This window comes from Marmota marmota, unplaced genomic scaffold, assembly GCF_001458135.2.
Source record: "Marmota marmota marmota unplaced genomic scaffold, marMar, whole genome shotgun sequence".
Lineage (NCBI taxonomy): Eukaryota > Metazoa > Chordata > Mammalia > Rodentia > Sciuridae > Marmota > Marmota marmota.
This window is the reverse complement of record NW_026000019.1, coordinates 25,850,041-25,873,318: the sequence shown is the minus strand read 5'-3', so window position 1 is coordinate 25,873,318 and position 23,278 is coordinate 25,850,041. Positions and strand designations below refer to the sequence as shown.

General features: G+C 36.2%; 1 pseudogene; it reads right to left on the bottom strand.

The window, feature by feature from the left end:
• Positions 1–8,552: 8,552 nt before the first annotated feature.
• The window catches only part of LOC125618754, a 56,247-nt pseudogene continuing 41,521 nt past the window's right edge, over positions 8,553–23,278 (bottom strand).

Here is a 23,278-nt window from a genome sequence, read left to right as displayed (position 1 = left end):
GGGGGGGGGGGGGGCATTGAGTCTTTTTTTTTTTTTTTTAGTTCTTTATGTATTCTGGATATTAATCTCCTCTTAGAGGAGTATCTGGCAAAGATTTTTCTCCCAATCTGTGGGCTCGCTCTTTATTCTCCTAATCATTTCCTTTACTGTGCAGAAATTATTTAATTTGATGTGTTCCACCTATTGATTCTTGGTTTCATTTCTTGAGCTTTAGGGGTCTTGCTGAGGAAGTCAATGCCTTAACCTATATGATGGGGTGTTGATCGGATGTTTTCTTCTTGCAGTTTTAAGGTTTCTGGTCTTTGATTCATTTTGTTTTGACTTATGCTCGGGGTGAAAGATAATGACCTAAATACACTCTTCTAATATGAATATCCACTTTTATAACACCATTTGTCATAAAGTGTATTTTTTCTCCAACATATGTTTTTGGCACCTTTGTCAAGTATTTGATGGCTGTGTAATTTTGGTTTGTCTCTGTGTTTTCTTACATTGGACTTTATGTCCATTTTGATGCAATACCATGCTGTTTTTGTTGCTATAGCTCTGTAGTATAATTTCAGATAAGGTGTTGTCATGCCTCCTGATTTGGCTTTCTTGATTAGTATTGTTTTGGATATTGTGGGTCTCTTATTCTTCCAAATTAATTTTAGGAATTTTTTTCTAGTTTTATGAAGAATGACATTGGTATTTTGATGGAGATGGCATAGAATTTGTATATTGATTTTGGTAGTAGGGCTGTTTTGACAATATTAATTCTGTTTACACAAGAAAATGGTAGGTCTTTCCATCTTTTGTCATTGTGTTCAACTTATTTCTTCAGCATTCGATAGTAGAGATTTTTCACCTTCTGGTTAGATTAATTCTCACATATTTAATTTTTTTGAGGCTAGTGTTAATGGAGTAGTTTTCCTGATATCTTTCTCAACTGAATCACTACTGTAGTATAGAAAAGCTATTAATTTGTGTGTATTGATTTTGTATTATGTTACTCTACTAAATTTATTTATCAACTCTAGAAGTCTTCTGGGAATTTTTGTTTTGTTTTGTTTTCTAGATATAGCATTATGTTATCAGCAAACAGTGATAGTTTGACTTCCTCTTTTTCAATTTGTATCTCTTTAATTTCTTTCTCTTGCCTGATTGCCCTGGCTAGGGTTTTGAGAACTACATTGAATATAAGTGGAGAGAATGAATATCTTTTGTCTTTTCCTTTATTTTAGAGAAAATGCTTTCAATTTTCCTCCATTCAGTATGGTGTTGACTATAGGTTTGTCTCATAGAATTTATAATGTTCAGGTAATTTCCTTCTATCCCTAATTTATCCAGTGTTTTTAGCACAAATAATTGCTGTGTTTTCTGCATCTGTTGAGATGACCATGTCATTCTCATCCTTAATTCTGTTTCACTGGTGAATTACATTTATTAATTTGCATAAGTTGAACCAGACTTGCATCCCAGGGATGAAAGTCATATTTTCCTAACAGTTTTTGAATACAATTTGATAATATTTTATTAAGAATTTTTGCATCTGTGTTCATCAGGGATATTGGTTTGTAGATTTATTTCCTTGATTCATCTTTATCTGGTTTTAGTCTCAGAGTTATACTGGCTTTATAGAATGTATTTGAGTATTAAGTTTCAGTCTTTTGAGAACATCACTGAATCTCTTAACCCTCCCCCTCCTCTCTGAAGGGAGCCAAGCTGAAGAGCACCAAATTCAAAGGTTTTCTCAACCAATCCCCACAGGACACAGTGCCCATTCTCTGTTCCTGATTCACCCTGCCAATCAGCACCTGCCGTGTCCCCTACTTAACCCTTCTTAAGCTGAAGCTTGTAAGCACATGCTCTTTGCCCTCTTCTCTTCTTTTTCTCCTCTCTCTGCTCTCTGCCTCTCCTTCCCTTCTGTCAGCCCCCCAATAAAATCTCTTTGTTGACTCTCTGTCTCGGGTGAGTCACTCACCTTTCTCACTGGACACAAATTTTAAAGTATTTTAAAAGATAATGACAGCCTGATCATTTAAAGGTTAATATTATAAAACACTTTGCCACTTTTCCACAGAAAAGGAAAGTTAAAAACTCTCAGCCTTTCCTTGATTCATGTTTTAGATGTAATACCATATTGTGTTAGCTAACATCCATACAGACTCAGGAAACAATATATGGAAATTTTATAAAATGATATCTAAAAAAGAGAGATCAACTTCAGAACTAGAACATTTTACCTAAGATTTGTAAAGAGCCCCACTTTACCTGAGATAAGGCTCTGCCTTCCACTTTATAGTGTGTCAGAATGACTCCAAAGTAGGTCAGACTTCAGTTCATTTAAAGTTGTATTCAAAGATTGATTTTATTTTAAGAATTACTGTGTTCTCAAACAGGTGATATAATGTATGACTCAGCCAATGTTCAAAATTATATACAAGCTAAATATGTTTTTACTCTTGTTAATTTCACTTTCTATTTTTCTTATAACTAATGCCTATTAATGTTTTGCAGAGGTAATAATTCAAGAACACACAACCTAAATTAATTTGAGATATTAAGCCATCATCTATAGACAGACAGTAATTGAAAGAAATAAAATTAACTGTAAAGTAATGAACATTAACATTAAACTCAAGTACTCTTAGTTTAAGACTGATAAGACTAACTTGCTGAATGTTTAAGGCCAAGGTTTAAAGATGAAGTTTACAATAAAAGGGGCCAAGAAAACCAATATTTGACTCTTGACCTCTGAGTCAGCCTGAACCTAGGGAAAAGGGGAAGAGCTTTGCAACCCTGGGCCACTTAATCTCTCAATAAGGGAGATTAATGAGACCACTGGAGAATGGAAAGCCAATCAGTGGGCATGCTGCAAAAGAGGAGGGTCATTGAAAAAAGGAGACCCACCTGATAATTCCAAGGAAAGCCACATGGTCAGCAAGATCTTGACCCATCCTAACGCAAATGGCACTAGCAGAGCTAAAATGCTGCTCACAAGTTACCCAAGAGTGTCCCCCAAGGGAACTCAGCTGACTCTTAACAATAGATGGGAGCAAGGTCAGTTTGAGCATCTTGATCTTAAACACCTAGCAAAAGCAGTCAAAACCAAAGCACAGCCATTCTTTACTTGTATTGACTAGGAACATTTTGATCTATTTCTTTTAATTATGGTTATGGAAAATCCCATGAGAATACAAATATGATTAATTACCTTGCATTGTTTTGCTAACAGCTGTACTCAGCTTCTGTATGCGTGTGTGCTTGCTTGCTTGTTGCTATGCCAACATAACTGCATTTGTGTGTGTGTGTGTGTGTTTTTCTGCCTTTAAATATCCCAAAGTGTTAAAGGTGGGGCTGCTTTCTGTGGAGACAACTTGGTCCTGTGAGAAGCAGACCCAACCAGTCAGAATAAAGACTCTTTAATTTGGGCAAACTTGGGACTTGGTGAGTTTTCTAAGTGACCCACCCCACCACACATGTGTGGATAAGATACCATGAAAAATGAATGAATACCCATGGAGCAGAGTGGGATGAAGTGGGAAGGGAAAAGGGAGGAATTGTAGAATGTTATTGACCAAATTATGCTACGTACATAAATGAATATACCACAGTGAGTGTTATCTTTATGTATATCTATAAAGCACTAATTAAAAATTAAAAGTCTACAAATAAATAGAAGAAAGACCAGTGAATTAGAGAGAGGTGAGTAGGGAGAGAGAGGAGGGAAGGGAATGTGGAAGTACTGAGGACTTAATTGGAGCATGCTATAATTTATCCATGCATGATTATGTCAAAATGAACCCCAATTTTATGTGTAAATATAATGCACTAATAAAACATAAAAAATTCTGGAGTGTGACTGGGACACATGATTTTCATAGTATTAGCCTCAGACTCTAAACATTTAGAGACCACTAACTCTGGATTCCTGTGGCAACCCTTTTAAGCAAACTTTGGAACCCACAATGCTATTATTTACCCCAAAACCATAGCAAAGACTTTGAAGTAATCAGGGAAATGAGAGTAGCCAGTGGAAAAAATTAAGAAAGGAGAAAACTTTGTGGTTTTCCAGCTTCACTTGGAAGCTTGGCTTCCTGCACTCTATCTAGAGTTTCACACATGGAAGCAATCATTCATCATGAGGTATATTAAGGCCCCTTTGCCATATTTGAAAGAAAATACACCTAAGAGTATTTTCTGTCAGAGAACAGCATTTCTTGTGAATTTATAAAGTTTACAATAGTGACCAATTGCCATGCCTTTGCAAAAGAAATTCCCTTCTTTCATTTTATGCCCATTTGAAAGTTTTCTCATCCCCCAACCCCCCCACTAAGTTCTTTGTCTCTAGTACCTCATTGCTACACTGGGTTTAGGCACATTTGAGACATAGCTTTTCAAGTCTCACCTTTTCCAAGTCTCACTCTCTTGAATTTTTCTTTGGTTTTTGTCTAACAAGGTTCAAGGTATTTTAATCTCATATTACTGTGGCCTTGGCTATTTTGTTCTGAAAAAACATTTAATTCTACAAAAATTTTTATGATAGGGAGAATCTTCCCTTTGCTACAGATTTATTTCAGCTGGAGAGTCACCCGTCAACTTGTACTTGAACTGAAACTAACTGCTATTTGTTTTTCTAGAATCTGGCTTCAGCAGATCCAATGGAGACCAATACTTATGTATGCACTTCTCAGATTTTGTTCTTTCTTGTTTGCATGTTAAAATTTTGAATAACTTATGCTGGCTTCTTTGCCTATTGTTTAGTGTTTCTCACCTTCCTGGTACTTTGATAAGCACACTCTTTAAAAGTATGTGCTGTACTAACCTCCCCATTTTTAGTTATTAGATTCTTAAAGTTGGTATGTCAATGCTTTCATATTTAACATCAATCTCTCATTCAGATCTGTCTCTATCATCTATAATTTTCTAACACAGGTGTTCTGTAATCTTTAAGGGGTAGCTGAAAATGATAGTTGTAATAGGTTCTCTATTTCTTTACAGGTCACCTTTTACAGGAAGTGGGGTGGTGGTGGGGAGTCATTTCAGTTAATCTTTCTTGCTCTTTTTGAATACAGACACTCTTGCTTATCTTGCTAAAAATGAGTTGGAGCTGGGGGAGGTCAGTATTTTATTTGTTCTCTGTTCTTGAGAAGACCTGAAACTTTACTTAAAATACAAATACAAGGAATCTTGAGAGCATTTTCCATAAAGGGGAAATAAGGTAATAATAGGATATTATTTTCTGAAGAGTCTCTTGGCTTTCTTCATAAGAAAGAACCTGGAAATATCTAAACTAAAAAATTTCTGAAGAAAGCTTATGCTATTAGTAGTTGTCAGAATTTGTAAAAACAGAATGATAGATTCAAATACTTCATATACCTTTTATAGAAATTCTTCAGGTTACCTTTTTTTCCTTGAATTAAACTCATGATGTGATTATAGTGAGGGGCCCATTCTTCTAAATTTGAATATTTAGTTTTTTCTAGCACCATTTGTTTAAAAGATAATCTTTTCTCCAATCTATGGCTTTGGAACCATTGTCAAGGATCAGATGACTCATTCTGTATGGATTTTTCTCTGTGTCTTCTATACTGTACCATTGGTTTACATGTATGTTTTTATGCTGTACCATGCAGTTTTTGTTACTATAGCACTGTATTGCTATGCCTCCAATATTGCTTTTTTTGGTTTAGAATTACTTTGACTATTGTGATTATTTTATTCTTCCAAATTAATTTTAGAACTTTTTTCCCTAGTTTTGTGAAGAATGTCATTGGTATTTTGATGGGCATTGAATTGAATCTGTAGAATACTTTTCACATTATGGCTATTTTGACAATATTAATTCTACCTACCCGAGAACATGGGAGATCTTTTTATCTCTTAGTGTATTTTTAAATTTTTTTTTGGTGTTTTATAATTTTTATTATAGACAAATTTTTTTTTCTTCTTGGTTAGATTTATTCCTCAGTGGGGTTTTTCTGAGCCTCTTATAAATGGATTTCATTCTCAGCAGTTTCATTATTAGTGTATTTAAGAGATACTAATTTTTGTGTGTTGATTTTGTATCCCAGAACTTTGCTGATTTATTCAGTTCTTGAAGTCTTCTGGTGGGCTTTTTTTGTTGTTGTTTGTATATTTTAAGTATAGGATCATATCATCTGCAGATATTGGTAATTTGCCTTCTTTCTTTTCTATTTGTATCCCTTATAATCTTCTCATGCTAAATTTATCTGGACAAAATTTGGAGTACTATATTTAATAAGAATGGTGTTGATGAAAATCTCTGTGCTGTTTCTGATTCAAGAGGAAATGCTTGCAGTTTTTCCCCAGTCAGCATGATTGTGGCTTTATAATGTTAAGGTAAGTTCCCTTTTAACTCTAATTTCTTCAGTGTTTTTAACATGAAAAAGTGCTGAAATTTATCAAAGGCCTTTTCTGCATCTATTAATATGGTCATGTGACTTTTGTCTTTAATTCTGTGCATATATTGAACAATTCTTGTATTCCTGAAATTCAGCTGACTTGATCATGATGTATATTATTCTTAATGTAATTTTGAATAAAAATTGCTAATATTTAATTAAGCATTTTTACATCTCTGTTCATCATGGAAATTGGTCTGTAGTTTTCATGCCTTATGTGTCCTTAATCTGTTTTTGTTATCCAGGTGATACTGACTTTTTAGAACAAATTTAGGAGTATTTCCTCATCTTATATTTTATGTAATAATTTACAAAGCATGAACATTAGCTCCTCTTTAAAAGTCTGGTAGAATTTATAGGGATTCTGATCATGGAAATATACAGGAAAGCATTCCTCTGGTGAGTAAACTCCCGGGGGTAAAAGGCATACTGTTTCCCATGCTTAGAATGCTCTGCAGTTTCTCTGAGAAGCTAGTAAGATAACTAATATATGCAATGTCTAGTTGCTATGGTAATGTTCTTCGTGAAGAGGCTCTGTGCTAGAGCCTTATCAGCATGGACCTTGATCTCAGACACTCAGCTCCTGGAAAAAAAGAAACACTAAACAATATTGTAGTTATGGTACTAATGACCAAACATAACCAAACATAATGATATAAATAAATGTGGCCACTTGGTCAAGGAGCCTTTTTTCCTGCCTCTGCACCACTGTATCTCTTTTAATATTCCTTGAAAGAATTTAGCTGAGAATCCATCTGGTCCTGAACTTTCCTTTGTTGGAAGAATTCTTATTATTCCTTCAATTTCATTGTTTATTATCAGTATATTTAGGTTTTCTTTATCTACTGTGCTCAAGTTTGATAATTTTGGTAATTCACTTGTGCCTAAAAATTTGTCCATTTCTTCTTGATTTTCTAATTTATTAAAATACATGTTTGAATATAGTCCTTAGTTATTCTCTGGATTTCTGAGATGTCTGTGATTTTACCTTATTATTTCATGTCTAATTTTCTTAATTTTGATCTTTTCTTCCTTTTGGTTTATTTAGTTAAGGGCTTATCAATCTTGTTTTACTTTTTAAAGAACCAATTTTTATATCAATCTTTTTATTATTTTTAAATTTTCTATCTCATGAATTCCAACTCTTATTTATTTTCTTCCTTATAGTTATTTTGGAATTGGTGTGTTATTGATTTTTATAGGATCTTGAGACACATCATTATGTTATTTATTTCAGAGTTTTCTGATTTTTTTGTGTGCAGGCCCTCACAGCTATAAACTCTGAGAACTGCTCACACAGAATACCAGAGATTCTTGTATGTTGTATCTCTATTCTCATATAGGGATTTTTAGAATTCTCCCTAATTATTTCCTTACTTTCTTTGTCACCTGTATTTTTATGTTGAGATTTTTTTTTTCCTTGAATGGATCTCTCTCATGCCTATTTCTTAGAGAAATTGTTAGTAGACTTAGTAGACTTCTTTTACCTTAATATGTGTGCCCAGACAGAGGTATGCCTCTAAGTCAAAGCATCTACTCATTGTATTCACAGTGCTTTAATCAACCCCTTCCATCTTTTTGAGGGAAGACGATGGTCACCTGTAACTGCAAATACATGATAGCAAACCACACACTAATGTTTTTTCCAACTCCAGTAGTTCTGAAATGGATAAAAAACAAGATTGTTTTTCAAGAAAGTTAAATTGATATTAAACTGTATAGGACATGAAAATAAAGATAAAGGAGAAGAAGGATAAGAAGAGGAAAAGAGAAAGGAAAAAAAAGAAGCAGCAGAGAAGAGAGGTACAGCCACAAGTATGTGATACTAATTAGAATAAGTTATATTCTATGTAAGCATAATATGTCTAAATACACTCTACTGTCATATGTATGTAAATAGACAGGCAGACTCTCTGCCAAGGGGCTTGCTAGACAGATTTGGTAGCAGCCCTTCTAGCAGGAGTAAAAGTTTGCCTTGCCCACCCATATTCTGATTTCTTGGTATTTCTAAAACCTGTTAGATATTTCTAATACCTGTTAGATATTTTAATTTAGTTCATATTTTCTCATCTATATCAAATACAAAAGTTATTGTGTACCTTGTAGCATATGCTGGTTGCCACCTCATGTAGCATGTGAGAATTGCCACCAGTCTAATCAGAAAAATAATAGTCTATCAAATTTGGATTCAATGTTAGCAAACTGGGCTTTTCCTTCTTGGAAAAGTTGAAGTATACTTCCACTTACCTTAGCACCCCAGTTTTTATTTAAATAATATATGTACCACACACATCTTTTATTTCCATTTGGATTATCAACTGGAAAATCTGTCCCGCTGCTTGGGTTACCAGCAACCATGGCTTTCCTCTGACCCTTGATCTTGTAGTTGACCAGCTTGCTGTTGCAGTGGAGTATCAGGTCATTCTTACTGTTCATGAACAGCCTGATGGTCTCACAGCTGGCCTTCTAGCCCTTGGTCAAGGTGATATTGTCACCCCAGATGTCCTTGGATGAGTCACTCTTCTAGTTGAATAGCTGCCATTAACTTGATGGAGTTGTACAAGGCAAGAGCAGTGGAGCTGATCTGCTGCCTGGTCTTCTTTTCCAGGAAGTCATTCACCACTTAGATACTTTGCTTAGTGAGGCATCTCATCATGTATGCTAGTGCCAGCTTTAGCATGGGAAGCAACTTGGTTTGCTAGTATGTTGGCTTCTGTTGGAGGCTCTGTGCCACTGGGTGAATTGCCTCCAGGCATAGGCAGGCACCATGAACACTGTGTGGGTGGCTTCTCCTGATCATGCTCAGATGCAATACAGTAGACCTGGTTCTGGGATGCCCATGCTCATCACTGCCTTCCTTGCCAGTTCCTCCTGGGATGGGCTGACTGGGCACAGGGGCCAATGGTGAGGTTGGTGTATATTAGCCTTTGACAGGAGCTATGCTTCTTCCAGTCCTGGAGACAGTTAGTGCTCCTTGCAGCAGTAGAAGGAACTGTGGCAAGGAGCCTACTTCAGTAGAATGTAAGCTGCTCCAGTGAGGGAGATTTAGAACTGCATAGCCAGTCAGGGTAAGATGCTAAATAAGGAATTTAGGAGCTGGTCTAGGTGTTAAGAGTATAAAGAAGTTCCCCCAGTAAGGTCAATTTCTTGGTTGAGGAAATGCTCATGGACATGAACAGGGGATACATCTGAGGCCGGAAGGTAGGTCTCCCATAGGCAGATAGGATAAGAGCCCTCAAGGAGCATAGGATGGGAGGGGAACATTATGCCATCATGAAAGGAGACAGCATGGTTTGAAAGACATCTGTGACTCACTGCTCTATGCCAATGTTAATCAAAATGCCTTCTTCTGACCAGTAATGCCAGTTTCTGTTCTTCACAGCTGCAACTACAGCAGCCTTTCCCATGTTATCCTTGCCCTACCCTAGAATGGCTGATTACAAGCAGGCCCCTACTCAATATGCTTCCTTTTTCTAACAGGAAGGTTAAAAACCACCAAGTGAGGGATTCAAGATGATGAGCTAGAGGAAGGCTGCATTCCTTGTCACTTTGTGATTCGTGACTCAAGCAAAGAAAATACTGTTTCTCTGCAAGACAGTGCTCGCTGCCAATTGATCCTCTATTCTTTGTCCCCTCCCCGTTTGTCCACTGCAATTACCAGCCTTTGGCCAGTATATTGTCTGATTTTCATCTGCAGCCACCTCTGCCTTCTCAAGGTGTGGCTCCCCCAGTCAGGGGACACTGGCCAGGAACTAGAAATATATTGTCAGAGTACCTGTAGGTCTGGTTGCCCTTACGGTCTTCCTGCTGAGTGTTCTAGTGGCCTCCATCTGGTGGCCTCTTTGCAGGATCTCTACTTTGTGTGAATGCATCCCTGGTGGTCTCTCTGCAAGTTGGAATGGCATTGAGATAGTGGGATGGCGGTAAGGCAGAGCCTGCAGAATATGAAGCCCAGGTCTGTCAGATTGCAGCTGGATCTGCATGGGCCAGTCTGGGTCTGACAAGCCTGTGGAAAGCCAAAGATTGGGGGCAGTTTCCCAGGGGTAGCACAGGTTGGAGAAACTGGAGAAACCTGGGCTCTCTCCAGCTCAGTGAGTCCTGAAGTGTGTGGGGAAGAAAGGAGCTGGCTACAGGAGGAAAAACTGGAAGAAGGTGTAAGGGCATCCTGTTTTGGCTCACCCAGTCAATTGGTCCAGCATGCACAAGACTGGAGGTACAGTTAAACTTCAGACAATCCCACCTATAAGCAGAGAATGGAAGGTGAGAAAATTATTGAAAGCAAACAGAAGCAGTGATAATTTCCATAGAGACTTTCCTTTTTCTTTTCCATCTCTTTCACACCTCTACTATCTTTAAATCCAAATGTATTTTATGCATCAATTTATTAAAGAGTGGGATGTCTGAATAGTATATTACATTTTGGTTGTGTATTCTTATATTTTAACTTTGTAAAAATATCTGTATTTATTTTTTCTCTCACTTATATGTCTCCTTGGATTCTCTTCCTCACTTCTCATGCTTACAGCCAACCTCTATTAATTCCTTCCTTTTTCTTCCTAAATTTTTTTTACCTCTATCTTCTCTCCTTCTCCTTTATAAACATCACATCCAACACTACTTCTGTATCTCTTTGTCTATCATTTGAAGTGGTAAACATTTTTAGCAAACTTACTGTTTATATTGTAGACAATAAGTGAACACATCATTTCTATTTATTGCAACAAAACTGTAGATGCCTTAATAGGAGCTATTCAGTTTAAGGTTGTATATTGTTTGCATTGGATGTTATTAACATTGGTCTGCACCTTAAAGGTAAGGGACTGGAAGCCTTCAGGTACATTATAAGATTATAGGAAACTGTACTGCCTCAGATCCATGCCACTAGATGGGAAGAACACAAACAACTTGAAAAACAAGGGAACAAAACACCTCAAACAAACCAAGATGTTTCAGTAATATAATCTGTAGACACAGTAGAAGAAATTCCAGTCCAGAGAAGGAGTTTAGAATGTACATAGTTGAATTAACCTGCAAAGTATAGTATGAGGAGTAAAATCAAAGAGAAAATACAAGAAGTGAAAGATCACTTCAATAAAGAGTTAGGTTGGCTGGGGTTGTGGTTCATACAAAGAGCACTTGCCTTCCATGAGTGAGGCACTAGGTTTGATTCTCAGCACCACATAAAAATAAAATAAAGATATTGTGTCCACCTATAAGTAAAAAAAATAAATATTAAAAAAATAAAGAGTTAGACTGTGAAAAAAAAACAAGCAAAAATTCTCAAAATGAAGGAATCAATAAACCAAATTATAAATTCAATAGAAAGCATCACCAACAAACTAGATTAATTGGAAGACAGAATCTCAAGCAATGAAGAACAAACTTTATACTCTTGAAAATAAAGTCAACTGTATGGAGAAGAGGAACAGAAACCAGGAACAGAAATTATAAGAAATATGGGAATAACATGAAAAATTAAATTTAAGATTTATTAGAATAGATGAAGGCATGGAGATACAAGCTAGAGGTCTGCACAATCTTTTCAATTACATAATATCAGAAAATCTCCCAAATCTAAAGAATCTAAAGAATAAATCTAAAGAATAAAATGGAAAATCAATTAGAAGAGGTTTACAGGAATACAAATGTACAAAATTACAATGGACCCACACCAAGACACACTATAATGAGAATGACTAACATACAGAATAAGAATATAATTTTAAAGGCTGTGAGAGAAAAAAAGTCAAATTACATGTAGGGGAAGCCAATTCATATTTCAGCTGACTTTTTCAATCCAGACCCTCAATGTCAGAAGGTCCTGAACTACATACATCAAACCTAGAAAGAAAATGGACCTCAACTGAGAATTTTAAATCCAGTGAAACTAAAGCTTCAGATTTGAAGATGAAATAAAAGCATTCCATGATAAACAAAAGTTAAAAGAATTCACAATTAAAAAGCCTACAGTATAGAACATTCTCAGAAAAAAATATTTCACGAAGAGGAAATGAAAAGAAAAAAATGAAAAACAGCAAAGAAAGGAATTACACTAAAGGAAAGGTCAATCGAAGGAGAAACCAAGTCAAGTTAAAAACCAAAAATAAACCAAATGACCAGGAATGAAAATTATATTTTAGTAATAACCCTGAATGTTAATGGTCTAAACTCATCAATCAAAAGACATAGACTGGCAGATTGGATTAAAAAAATAAAGACCCAACAGTATGTTGTCTTCAAGAGACTCACCTCCTAGGAAAAGACATTCATAGACTGAAGGTGAAATGTTGGGGGAAAAATGTCATTCACATGGACTTCCTAAACAAATGAGGTTTTTTTCCCTCATATTAGGTAATCTTCAAGCCAAAGTTAATCAGAAATGATAAATAAGAACATTTCTTATTGCCAAGGGAATCATACATCAATAAGACATAACAATCATAAATATATATGCCCCAAACAATGGAGCATCTACATACATCAAATAAACCTTTCTTAACTTCAAGAATCAAATAGACCACAACAGAATAATACTGGATGACTTTAACACACCTCTTTCACCACTGGGAAGATCTTTCAAACAAAAAGTCTCTCATCATTGAGTGAATACACTTTCTTCTCAGACGCACATGGATTCTTCTCTAAAATATACTATATGTTATGTCACAAATCAACTCTTACCAAATACAAAAAGTTAGAAATACTACCCTGAATTCTATCAGAATAATAGGACTAAAACTAGAAATCAATGATTAAAAAGAAAAAGCACCGAAGTTACTCCAACATCTGGAGGCTAAATAACATGCTGATGAATGACGAATGCATAGCACTAGAAATCAGGGGCAAATAAAAAAAAATACTTAGAGGTAAATGAGAACACCAATACAACATATCAAAATATCTGGAACCCTATGAAGCCAGTGCTAAGAGGAAAGTTTATTGCATTGAGCTCATTCATTAAAAGAATAAAACATCAAAGAAGTGGCCTAACATTACATTTCAAAGCCCTAGAAAAAGAAGAACACATCAACATTAAAAGCAAAATAAGACAGGAAATAATTAATATCAGAGTTGAAATCAATGAAATTGAAACAAACAAACAAAAAATTTAAAAAATTGACAAAACAAAAAGTTGGTTCTTTGACAAAATAAATAAAATTGATAAACCCTTAGCTTATCAATGAAGAGAAAGAGAAAACAAAAATTTCTAAATTTGTATCATAAAAGACACTATTAAAATACAGAAGATAATTAGAATATAGTTTGAAAATTTATACTTTAATAAAATAGAAAATCTCAAAGAGATCAACAAATTTCTAGAAACATATGAACTACCCAAACTGAATCAAGAGGACATACACAATTTAAACAGATCAGTTTCAAGCAATGACGTAGAAGATGCTATCAAAAGCCTACCAACCAAGAAAAGCCCAGGACAATAAGAATTTTGAGCCAAGTTCTACAAGACCTACAAAGAAGAATTAAGACCAATACTTCTTAAATTATTCCATAAATAGAAAATAAGGGAACCCTTCCAAACTCATTCTATGAGGTTAGTATCACTCTGATACCAAAAGCAGAAAAAGACACATGAAGGAAAGCAAACTTCAGACCAATATCCCTGATGAAAATAGATGCAAAAATTATCAATAAAATTATGGCAAATTGAATATAAAAACCTATTAAAATGATAATGAAACACGATCAAGTGGGGTTATCCCAGGGAAGCAACTTTGGTTCTGCATGCAAAAATCAATAAATGTAATTCATTACATCAATAGATTTAAACACAAGAATCATTTGATCATCTCAATATATGCAGAAAAAGCATTTGCAAAATACAGCACCCCTTCATGTTGAAAACAGTAGAAAACTTAGGGATAGTAGGAACATACCTCAACATCATAAAAGCTGTATATGCTAAACCCAAGGCCAATATAATTCTGAATGGAGAAAAATTGAAAGCATTCCCTCTAAAATCTGGAACAAGATAAGGATGCCCTCTTTCATCACTTCTATTCAATATCATCCTTGAAACTCTAGCCAGAGCAATTAGACAGGAGAAAAATATAAAGGAAAAAAAGAACTCAAAAACAATCACTATTTGCTAATTACATAATTCTATATTTATAAGAGCCAAAAATTCCACTAGAAATATTCAAAAACTTATAAGTAAATTCAGCAAAGTAGCAAGATATAAAATTAACACCCATAAATCAAATGCATTCCTGTACGTCAGTGATGAATCTACTGAAAGAGAAATTAGGAAAACTACTTCATTCACAGTAGCTTAAAAAACTTCAATAAAATAAAACAAAATAAAATAATAACAACAAACAAGGTGAAAGACCTATACAATAAGAATTACAGAACATTAAATAAATAAATTGAAAAGTTAGCCAATCCCCCCAAAAACAAACGCCGAATGTCTTCTCTGATATAAGGGGGATGACTCAAAATGGGGTTGAGAGGGAGAGCAAGGAAGGAAGATTACCTCTAGATAGGGAATAGGGGTGGGAGGGAAAAGGAGGGAGAAGGAGAATAGCATAGATGGTGAAAGGAGACCCTCATCACTATACAAAATGCATGTATGAAGATGTGAATTTGGTGTCAACATACCCTATATATAATCAGAGATATGATAAATTATGATATAATGGTGTATTAAGAATTGTAATGCAAAAATAAATAAATATTAAAAAAAGAAATTGAAGAAGACCTTAGCAAATGGAAAGACCTTTCATGCTCCTACTTAGGCAGAATTAATATTGTCAAAATAGCCATACTATCAAAAGTGTCATACAGATTTAATACAATTCCGATTAAAATCTCAACAACATTCTTTGTAGAACTAGTAACAGTAATCATGAAATTCATCTGGAAAAATAAAAGACCCAGCATAGCCAAAGAAATCCTTAGCAAAAACAGTGAATCAGGAGGCATCTCAATACCAGACTTTAAACTATACTACCTTAAACTATACTATATAACAAAAATGGAATGGTATTGGATCCAAAACAGACATGTAGACCAATGGTACCAAATAGAAGACACAGAAACAAACCCACATAAATATAGTTATACTAGACAAAGGCACCAAAAACATACTTTGGAGAAAAGATAGCCTCTTCAACAAATGATGCTGGGAAACTGGAAATCCATATGCAGCAAAATGAAATTAAGCCTCTATCTCTCATCCTGCACAAAACTCAACTCAAAGTGGACCAAAGACTTAGGCACTAGATTTGAGACCCTGTGCCTAATAGAAGAAAATGTAGACCCAAATCTCCACCATGTCTGTTTAGGACTTGATTCCTTAACCAGACTCCTAAAGCACAAAAAGTAAAATCAATGATCAGTAAATGGGATTAAATCAAACTAAAAAGCTTCTTTTTAACAAAGGAAACAATAATTTGAAGAGGGCCTACAGAAAGGGAGAAAATCTTTACCATATGCACATCAGATAGAGCACTAATCTCCAGAATACATAAAGAATTCAAAAAATACCAAAAAACTAAATAACCTAACAATAAATGGGCTAAGTAACTAAACAGACACTTCACAGATGAAATACATTAGATCAAAACATGAAAAATTGTTCATCATCTCTATTGATTAGAGAAATACAAATCAAAACTACACTAGGATTTTCTCACTCCAGTCAGAATGGCAATTATCAAGAATACAAGCAACAATGAATGTTGGTGAGGATATGGGGAAAAAGGTACATTCATACATTTCTGGCGGGACTGCAAATTGGTGCAACCACTATGGAAAGCAGTATGGAGATTCCTCAGAAAACTTGGAATGGAACTACTATTTGACCTAGTCATCCCATTCCTTGGTTTATACTCAAAGGGCTTAAAGGCAGTATACTACAGTGACATAGCCACATCAATGTTTACAGTAGCTCAATTAACAATAGCTAAACTATGAAACCAATGTAGATGCCATTTAACTGATGAATGGATAAAGAAAATGTGGTACACATACACAAAGATATATTACTCAGCCTTAAAAATGGATGAAATTATGGAATTTAGCAGTAAATGATGGGGCTGGAGAATATCATGCTAAGTGAAATAAGTAAAACCCAAAAACCAAAAGTCAAATGTTTTCTCTGATAAGGGGATGTTGATCCATAATGGGGGTGGATAATGAAAGGATTTTTGATTATGCAGAGGGGAATGAAGGGAGGGGAAGGGGTTAGAGGATGGGAAGTATAGTGGAATGAGACAAATATTATTATCCTATATACAAGCATGATTACACTACCAGTGTGACTCAGCACCATGTTCAGCCAGAGGAAGGAGATGTTGCATTCCATTTGAGTACAATGTGTCAAAATACATTCGACTGCCATGTATAACTAATTAGAACAAATTTAAAAATAAAAAACCCACCAAGTGAGATTAATTTTCTTAATTATGTAAATGAGGGATTGAAATTATACTCTCCTTATTGGCTTATTAAGTCCAAATCCATCAGCTTGATTGGTCTGTAGCAGCATTTCCCAATAGCACAGACTCTCATTCCCCAAACTAGTAGATAAGCCCTTAATATCCCAAGCAAAGAGGAGCAAACCGTATCTTCTCTTGGGACCCCTTCCATTCTTTGGGAGTCTTGTCTTTCTCTGCTTTAAATAAAACACATTACTTTATCCTCCACTTGCATGGATCTCATTCCTTGAATTTATAAGGCAAAGAATAAAACTGCCTAAATCCAGTGTTATATATTGGTAGCTTGTCTGGGCTCCACAAAGGGCAAATAATATGAACAAAGGAACTCTTATCCCTCTTTTCTGTGATTTTTCCTAGTTAGCAATTTGTCTGAAAAAGAATGAGGGCCTGTCAGTTGATGAGTTACATGTGATTAACACAGCTGCCAGTTTTAAACTCAGGTGATAGTTTTCTCATCTTGCCTAGGAGTCAATTCCCTGATGCTCATTAAGAATGTTGGTCCTGGAGAGATGATTTCTATTCTCAGTTTTTTTTTTTTTTTTTTTTTTTTTGTACACAGAAAGAGAGCAGAAATAGGTTCATGGGCAACTGAGGATCTCAGGTAAGAGCTATTCTCCCATGTGATCCAAAGGCCCTAAACTGCAACCTCCCATCAGGGTGAGAAGCCTGAATTTTGCACTTTCATATTTCACTTTTGCATTTTATTGGGAAACTGAGATCTGATGGTGTTGAGTGTCTGCATCTGTTGATCCTGGATCCCAGTTGGTCTGGGATCTGTGACATCAGATTTAATGGCAACCCAGGAATCCCCAGAGTAAGATATCAAATCCCTTCTTTTTGCCTGGAATTCTGTCTTGACCCAATCTGTCCCTCTCTAATTCCCCTAATTCTTCAAGGTCTCTGTAAAAGAAAAGGAAAGATTTTTCTCATATTCTTTGTTGTCTTCCCCAAAACTGCTCTTGGTGTGCCTTTAAAGCTCCAGTCCATATTCCTGTGACCCACTACCCTCATGTGATTCTACAGCATTATCCAGAGGAAAGCTCTTCCATAGATCCTTCTCATGCACTAGTTGTCCTGTAGATACATTTAATCAAGTGTCCAACTACAAGGGAACTTCCATTAAAATACCATTTTGATGTCCTAACCTCTGGGACTCATTTCTTGGCCATACTTAAGAATGGATTTTTGTCTCTGGTCATATGATAAGGACTGTCTCATTCAGTCATGCAGATTTTCAGGGATCCCCATATGACTTTGAAGGCCTCTATGGTCATAAGGCCACCTTGCCAAGACTTCTAGAAGATGAAAGCTGGATAAAACGCAACTGACCTACACTTGACCTGCTTGAAAAAATTGTAGAATCATATTGTCAGAGAGCTCCAATACCATAACCCCAAAAGTATTACAATTGGTTTTGGGCTCAGGACATCCCAGAATTAAATAAGTTTAAGTCATTCTATCAGTGAGGTCATTTAGTAGATCAGAGGAGGGAGTCAGATGAGGCCTTGGTGGTAAGAACATGACTTAGTCCACTAGGTTGGTTCCTCTCATGATTGAGCATGAGGGCAAAACTGCCACTATGCAGCACTGTGTAGATGTTGTTAGTACAGGTGAAGCTGCCAGTATGCAGCAGTCAATATGGTTGTTATTAGTATGCAGGCAAAAAGCGGTTACTATTCAGACACTGCACAGCACTGCACAGGTGTTGTTAGTGTGCAGGGAAAACCAAAGGATGCTCTGGTTCACAAGAGACAATAAATTTTGGGGATTTCCTGTATCTTTCCTCTGTCTCACAGATGGGAAGCCAGGTTTCCACCCCTCTGGAATGCATAGAAAAAAAAAACCACTGGGATATACTTGACCCCTGGAACTTAAGGAAGAAACATTGAAGGTTTTTCTGAACTCAAGTCTGGCCAACATATCAACTGGAGGATGGAGAAAAATGTCCCCTTGAGGGAAGTATCAGCTATAAGGCCATCTTACAATGAGATCTATCCTGTAGACAGGAAGGCAAATGATTTCAAGCCCCTTAACTTCAAGGCTTCTTTGCTTTGAAAGACATTCCTCAGTTATATGCACAGTGCCAGTTAGACCCAGCCTTTATAAGAGCCCTCATCTCTGCACCAGGTATCAAGAAAGATCCTCCAACTCCTTGTCTACCTTATCCAGGATCTTTTGGGGCCTCAGGTTCAAGTGCTCCAAAATTTATTACTCCTAAGTTTCCATTCCTCAAAACCTTAAAGCCACTTTTCTGGATCAATCCTCCCCTATTTCCGTTAAAAGTGACAGGAATTTCTGGGAGGCCCATCAGAGTGCATACTGCTTTTAACTTACAGAATACAGGACAGATAAAATCAGCTCTGGAGAAGTTCTCAGAAGACTCTAACAAATATATTGAAGGCATGTAAAAAGTTTTTCTCACCTTTGACCTAACCTGGAGGGATATTATGGTACTTCTAAACCAAATCCTGATGTCTGAGGAAAAGACCTAAAGGGCAGCTGAGATTTACAGAGATGAGCACATTGTAATCTATGAAAGGGAGACCTAATATATGGTCAGGTCATAGAACATCCATTTCTCCTGGGGATAGAGGCAGTTTACCAAGATGACACATTCTGGGACACCAGCCATCAGATAGGACAATGGAGAAATAAATATCTCCAACAATGCATCCTTGAAGGGTTTTATCATATCTGCACTAAGCCTTTAAACTACACCAAACTTTCCTAGGTTAGCCAGGGACATACTGAGAGTCCCACAAACTTCCTAGAACAAAAAAGGGGTCCCTCATAAAGTTTACCAAGTATGCTTAATTATATGAGAGATGATTGATTTTAAGGGATCATTTTATTACCCAGTCAGCAACAGACATCTGTGAGAAACTCCAAAAATACCTCTGGATCCAGACCATGCACTATAAAATCTCTTACAGAGATTTTTAAAGTTTATTGTGACAGAAACCAGGAGGAAAGAAAAACAAAGAGGTTTGTAATTAGAGAAAAATAATGGCTCTTGTAGCTGCTTTAAGGGAGGCCAATTATGAGCCTGAGGACTTCCAGAGAAGGTAAACTCCTCCCACATATTACTGCTGTGGACAAAAAGGCCATGTTCAAAAGGAGTGCTCTTGAGAGCCCCAAAGGCTTCAAAGGCCCTATCCTTTGTGTCAAGGAGACTATTGGAGGATAAGTTGTCCCTGAAGGTGAAGGCTGCCAGGTCTAAGTTCTTCCTTGATGGTACAAGCTCAGGGCTGAAGGAGCCCAGGTGATTCCCTTCTGGTTCCTATGTCACAGACTACTATCACTGAAAAGGAGTCTCAGGTAAAGATGACCACTGAAAGAAAAGAAATTGATCTCCTCTTAGACACAGAAGGCAGCTTTTTCATACTCCTGGCAAATCCTGGTTTCACTTCTATACTCCAAATAAAAGTACAAGAAGAGATCCACCCAACTAGCCTGTGCAGGAACCAGGCTCACAGTAGGCCCTTTCCATCCCTCCACAGGGGCGAGGGTGGGGGGAACAGACACCTGCCAGAGCCTAACCTCTGGTGCAGGACCACCCCTTCTGACTCAGGAGGTCAAGTCCAGTGGCCCAGATCTACCCACACCAGCCTGTGCAGTGCCCAGGCTCACAGTAGGCCTGGGTCCACCCCTCCACCAGAAGGCAACAGCCAGGGCAGAGCCTCCAGCATAATACCAACTCTTCTGACCAGCAGACTACTGTGGGAGTCAGGACTGACCCAGATCTGTCCGGACCAACTTGCTCAGGACCCAGGTCCAGGATGCAGTAGCATACATTGAGATACTTCAGCAGGGACTGAAGCCCACCATCGAGGTGAGGTACAGACAATCTACATAGGTACTACATGAATATAGGGAAGAAACTGTAATATTTCAGATCCACACTGCAAGAAAGGAAGACACATAGACAACATGAAAAAAAACAAGGGAAGAAAGTGCCCACCCCCCCAAACCAGGACACTATAATAACAGAACCCATGGACAGTGAAGTTGATGAAATATCAAAGAAGGAGTTAAAAAGGTTCATAATTAAAATAATCTGTGAATTAAAGAATGAGGTAAATTAGCAAATACAGGCAAAAATTTATCACTACAACAATAAAATTAGAGAGCAAATACAGGTAGCAAGAGATTACTTCAAGAGAGAGACTCTGAGAAAAAAAGTCAGAAATCCTTGAAATGAAGGCTAAAATAATTCAAATAAAAAACTCAATAGAAAGCATAATCAGCAGACTAGATGGATAACTTGGAAGAAAGAATGTCAGATAATGAATACAAAGTGTACAATCTGGAAAATAAAGTTGATGACACAGTGAAGATAGTAAGAAACCATGAATAGAACATCCAAGAACTATGGAATAACTTCAAAGGCCAAATCTAAGATTCTTGAGATAGAGGAAGACACAGAGATTCAAACCAAAGAAATGCAGAATCTCTTCAGTGAGATAATATCAGAAAATTTCCCAAGCATGAAGAACAAATTGGAAAACCAAATACAAGAGGCTTACAAGACACAAAGCTTACAAAATTACAACAAATCTACACCAAGGCACATTATAATAAAAATTCCTAGCATACAGAATAGGGATAGAATCTTAAAAGTCACAAGAGAGAGGAATCAGATCATGTATAGGGGGAGGCCAATTTGTATCTTAGCAGATTTTTCAACCCAGAACCTCAAAGCCAGGAGTTTGTGGGACAACATATACCAAACTCTGAAATAAAATGGATGCCAACCAAGAATCTTATACCTAGCAATACTAAGCTTTAGATTTGATGATGAAATGAAAACCTTCCATGATAAACAAAAGTTAAAAGAATTTGTAACTAGAAAGTCAGCACTATGGAACATCCTCAGAAAAATATTTCAAGAAGAGGAAATAAAAAAAAAACAATGATGAAAATCAGCAGAGGGAGGTAGTACATGAAAGGAAAATCTAATCAGAGGAGAAACCAAGTCACATTAAATACCAAAAATAAACAAAAATGGCTGGAAATACAAATCACGTCTCAATACTAACCCTGAATGTTAGTGGCCTAAACTAACTAATCAAAAGAAATAGACTAGCAGATTTAGACATCCACAGACTGAAGGTGAAGGGTTGGGAAAAATCATACCACTCACATGGACCGTGGAAACAAGCAGGGGTTTCCATCCTCATATCAAATAAAGTAGGCTTCAAACTAAAATCAATCAAAAAGGATAAAGAAGGATACTACATACTGCTCAAGGGAACCATACACCAACAAGACTTAAAACAATTACAAATATATATGTTCCAAACAATGGAGCATCTACATTCATCAAACAAACTCTTCTCAAGTTCAAGAGTCAAATACACCACAACACAATAATTTTGGGTGACTTTAACACACCTCTTTCATCACTAGATAAATCTTCCAAACAAAAGATAAAAAAGTAACTATAGAACTCAATAATACAATAAATAACTTAGACTTAACTGACATATATGGAATATTTCATCCTTCAATGAGAGAATTCACTTTCTTCTCAGCAGTACATGGATTTTTTTCCCTAAAATAGATCATTTACTATGCCACAAAGCAACTCGTAGAAAATATAAAAAAGTAGAGATACTACCTTGCATTCTATCAGATCATAATGGAATGAAATCAGAAATAAATGATAAAATAAGTAATAAAATCCACTCCAACATCTGGAGACTAAATAGTATGCTACTGAATGAATAATGGGTTGCAGAAGACATTGAGATGGAGATTAAAAAATTTTAGAGGTGAATGAGAACAAAGATACAACATATCAAAATCTCTGTGACACTATGAAAGCAGTTCTAAGAGGAAAGTTCATTGCATGGAGTTCAATCCTTAAAAGAAGAAAAAGTTAACAAATAAATGACTTAATATTATATCTCAAAGCTCTAGAAAAAGAAGAACAAATCAACACCAAAAACAGTACAAGACTGGAAATAATTAAAATCAGAGCTGAAATCAATGAAATTGAAACAAAAGAAACAAATAAAAAATTTGACAGAACAAAAAGTTGGTTCATACTTAGAAGATAGAACATCAGACAATGAAGACAAAGTATTTCAACTTGAAAAGAACATAGACAGCTCAGCAAGATTGTTAAGAAACCATGAGCAGAACATCCAAGAAATATGGGATAACATTAAGAGACCAAACTTAAGAGTCATTGGGATACAGGAAGGTCTAGAGGTCCAAACGAAAGGAATGAGCAATCTATTCAATGAAATAATATGAGAAAACTTCCCAGACTTGAAGAATGAGACAGAATCCCAAATCCTAGAAGCCTACAGGATGCCGAATGTGCAAAATCATAAGAGATCCATACCTAGACACATTATAATGAAGATGCCCAACATACAGAATAAGGAGAGAATTTTAAAAGCT